Raw genomic sequence first — 5000 nt, forward strand, 5'->3', positions numbered from 1 at the left:
ATACATGATGTAAGTATATATGTCATGTAGTAACATTCATAATAACATGTCATATATACATGATGTAAGTATATATGTCATGTAGTAACATTCATAATAACATGTAATGTATACATGATGTAAGTATATATGTCATGTAGTAACATTCATAATAACATGTAATATATACATGATGTAAGTATATATGTCATGTAGTAACATTTATAATAACATGTGATATGTACATGATGTAAGTATATATGTCATGTAGTAACATTCATAATAACATGTAATATATACATGATGTAAGTATATATGTCATGTAGTAACATTCATAATAACATGTAATATATATATGATGTAAGTATATATGTCATGTAGTAACATTCATAATAACATGTCATATACACATGATGTAAGTATATATGTCATGTAGTAACATTCATAATAACATGTGATATATACATGATGTAAGTATATATGTCATGTAGTAACATTCATAATAACATGTAATATATACATGATGTAAGTATATATGTCATGTAGTAACATTTATAATAACATGTGATATGTACATGATGTAAGTATATATGTCATGTAGTAACATTCATAATAACATGTAATATATACATGATGTAAGTATATATGTCATGTAGTAACATTCATAATAACATGTAATATATACATGATGTAAGTATGTATGTCATGTAGTAACATTCATAATAACATTTAATATATACATGATGTAAGTATATATGTCATGTAGTGACATTCATAATAACATGTAATATATACATGATGTAAGTATATATGTCATGTAGTAACATTCATAATAACATGTAATATATACATGATGTAAGTATATATGTCATGTAGTAACATTCATAATAACATGTCATATATACATGATGTAAGTATATATGTCATGTAGTAACATTCATAATAACATGTAATGTATACATGATGTAAGTATATATGTCATGTAGTAACATTCATAATAACATGTAATATATACATGATGTAAGTATATATGTCATGTAGTAACATTTATAATAACATGTGATATGTACATGATGTAAGTATATATGTCATGTAGTAACATTCATAATAACATGTAATATATACATGATGTAAGTATATATGTCATGTAGTAACATTCATAATAACATGTAATATATATATGATGTAAGTATATATGTCATGTAGTAACATTCATAATAACATGTCATATACACATGATGTAAGTATATATGTCATGTAGTAACATTCATAATAACATGTGATATATACATGATGTAAGTATATATGTCATGTAGTAACATTCATAATAACATGTAATATATACATGATGTAAGTATATATGTCATGTAGTAACATTTATAATAACATGTGATATGTACATGATGTAAGTATATATGTCATGTAGTAACATTCATAATAACATGTGATATATACATGATGTAAGTATATATGTCATGTAGTAACATTCATAATAACATGTAATATATACATGATGTAAGTATATATGTCATGTAGTAACATTTATAATAACATGTGATATGTACATGATGTAAGTATATATGTCATGTAGTAACATTCATAATAACATGTAATATATACATGATGTAAGTATATATGTCATGTAGTAACATTCATAATAACATGTGATATATACATGATGTAAGTATATATGTCATGTAGTAACATTCATAATAACATGTAATATATACATGATGTAAGTATATATGTCATGTAGTAACATTTATAATAACATGTGATATGTACATGATGTAAGTATATATGTCATGTAGTAACATTCATAATAACATGTAATATATACATGATGTAAGTATATATGTCATGTAGTAACATTCATAATAACATGTAATATATACATGATGTAAGTATATATGTCATGTAGTAACATTCATAATAACATGTAATATATACATGATGTAAGTATATATGTCATGTAGTAACATTCATAATAACATGTAATATATACATGATGTAAGTATATATGTCATGTAGTAACATTCATAATAACATGTCATATATACATGATGTAAGTATATATGTCATGTAGTAACATTCATAATAACATGTAATATATACATGATGTAAGTATATATGTCATGTAGTAACATTCATAATAACATGTAATATATATATGATGTAAGTATATATGTCATGTAGTAACATTCATAATAACATGTCATATACACATGATGTAAGTATATATGTCATGTAGTAACATTCATTATAACATGTGATATATACATGATGTAAGTATATATGTCATGTAGTAACATTCATAATAACATGTAATATATACATGATGTAAGTATATATGTCATGTAGTAACATTTATAATAACATGTGATATATACATGATGTAAGTATATATGTCATGTAGTAACATTCATAATAACATGTAATATATACATGATGTAAGTATATATGTCATGTAGTAACATTCATAATAACATGTGATATATACATGATGTAAGTATATATGTCATGTAGTAACATTCATAATAACATGTAATATATACATGATGTAAGTATATATGTCATGTAGTAACATTTATAATAACATGTGATATGTACATGATGTAAGTATATATGTCATGTAGTAACATTCATAATAACATGTAATATATACATGATGTAAGTATATATGTCATGTAGTAACATTCATAATAACATGTAATATATACATGATGTAAGTATATATGTCATGTAGTAACATTCATAATAACATGTAATATATACATGATGTAAGTATATATGTCATGTAGTAACATTCATAATAACATGTAATATATACATGATGTAAGTATATATGTCATGTAGTAACATTCATAATAACATGTAATGAATACATGATGTAAGTATATATGTAGTATCTAGTAACATTCATAATATGTAATATATACATGATGTAAGTATACATGTCATGTAGTAACATTCATAATAACATGTAATATATACATGATGTAAGTATATATGTCATGTAGTAACATTCATAATAACATGTAATATATACATGATGTAAGTATATGTAGTATCTAGTAACATTCATAATAACATGTAATATATACATGATGTAAGTATATGTAGTATCTAGTAACATTCATAATAACATGTAATATTTACGTATTTTTAGCATACGTGTTAATTAACCTTCACTTTCCCTTCAACATCAACAACACTACTAATCATGGCAGACTTGACGAGAGACAACAAACATAATAAAACCATCACTTACAGTACAATGTCTGCTCTCACTGGGATAAACACTGAGGGGATGTTTACAGCTTCATGTTTACTTGAAGAAATTAATCATAATAGGATTAAAAAAAAACATGCATATTTCGGTGTCTTTCTGGCCATCTCCGGGTCTAAGTTGGATGTCAAAGTGTACCAAAGTGTGGCTTTATGTCCACAACCTTCTACTATCCAGGTGAGAGGCATGATCTAACTTTCACCAACTCAGAGGCCATGCAGCAGCTCAGTATGTCAACATTGACATGACCACGTCATGGCTGAAAATAGTGTGTCTGCGTATGCACCTGTAATAACAATATCGCTAATATTCAAGTCACAAGATGTGTATTGTTATCCACCTACTGTCATGTCTGTTGATCATGTTTTTGTTTTGGCCATGTGCTGTTTGTTTTTTGGACTCTTTTTAGTTCCTGGTTGCACTTCCTTGTTTGTTTGCTTCCTTTTTTTGTAGTTTGTTAGTGTTAAAATAAAACATGTACTCACATACACGCCTTGCACGCGCCAACTTTCCGTTGCCTTACGGAAAAAGAAAACCCAAGGACCAAGTCTTGACACCTAGGAGGAGACGATTATAACAAATTAGAAAGCAGAAAATAATTTTCTCTCATAAACATTGTGAATGATCAGAAAAAAAAAAAAAAAAAAGTGCAGTTCCCCTTTAGGCCACTGGAGGAAAGAAGTCAGCAGAAACTGCATGCTCCAGCAATGTTCAATCTTCTACTTCCCCAAAGTGGCCTCTCGGACGTCAAACCCATCGATTCCCGGTCCCTTCGCTCGTTGCCATGCCGACCAGGAAGCATCTGCATCCATGTGTGACAAAGCATCTGCTTGGCCTGGCGGGCCGGGATTTAGAGAAGCTCCAGTCAAGGAAGACACAAAGCTTCTTATCTGCATCACAACTACTTTTCTGCCTCTGTGACCACACAATCACACTTGTCACAATACTTCACTGATACTTTACTGTTTACATACATACACATACATTATGTATATATATATATATACACACAAATATAGGTATATAATTGCCTATGTATTTGATTATAGTATATTTATGTATGCCGTAAAAAAAAAAATAAAAAAAAAATAATAATAATAATAAAATACAATTTAAAAAAAAAAATATATATATATATATATATATATGTATATTGAGATTTCATTGTAAAAAAAAAAAAACTGGCATAATTTTATCCCAAATTTGTGGTGTTTTTTGTAGCATTTTAAATACTGTTTTTTTTTTTTTTTTTAATGATACAATTCATTAAACAGAGCTGGCAGGTTTTTTTTTTACCGTAAAATCTACACCTATTTTCATAGTGGAGTTACTGTCCATGAAAAAAGGGAACTAAAGTTATCTTTTCAGGTGCCCGAATTGTATTGTTAAGTGTGTTGTCATGTTTACAGTCTACGGCAGGGGTCTCAAACTCAATTTGCCTGGGGGCCACTGGATGCAGAGTCTGGGTGAGGCTGGGCCGCAAGTAAAGATTTCTTAAAAAATATATTTTTAAATGTCTTTATTTTTATTTTCAACACAAAATAAAATATAAATATAAATGAACAAAATGAGAATTAAGTAAATAAATCAGTCAGTCGTAAGTAATAACAATAATAATTTGATTTCTCCAGTCAGCAACAATGGTTACACATACACATAATGTGCAACCCGGTTCACGCTTTCATCTCCCTGGTATTTTGCATACTCCTCAGCATGTCTAGTGGTATAATGA

At 27.4% G+C, this 5000-nt stretch overlaps 1 long non-coding RNA gene across 3 annotated transcripts in view; it reads right to left on the reverse strand.

The window, feature by feature from the left end:
- LOC133630271 (uncharacterized) overlaps window positions 1-5000 on the reverse strand; it is a 165084-nt gene that overhangs the window by 52322 nt on the left and 107762 nt on the right. For all 3 annotated transcript variants that reach the window (XR_009821216.1, XR_009821214.1, XR_009821215.1), the window contains one exon: window positions 3754-3825. This is a non-coding gene — a long non-coding RNA (uncharacterized LOC133630271). The remainder of the gene's footprint in view (window positions 1-3753; window positions 3826-5000) is intronic.

Source organism: Entelurus aequoreus, linkage group LG15 (assembly GCF_033978785.1).
Source record: "Entelurus aequoreus isolate RoL-2023_Sb linkage group LG15, RoL_Eaeq_v1.1, whole genome shotgun sequence".
Taxonomy (NCBI): Eukaryota; Metazoa; Chordata; class Actinopteri; order Syngnathiformes; family Syngnathidae; genus Entelurus; species Entelurus aequoreus.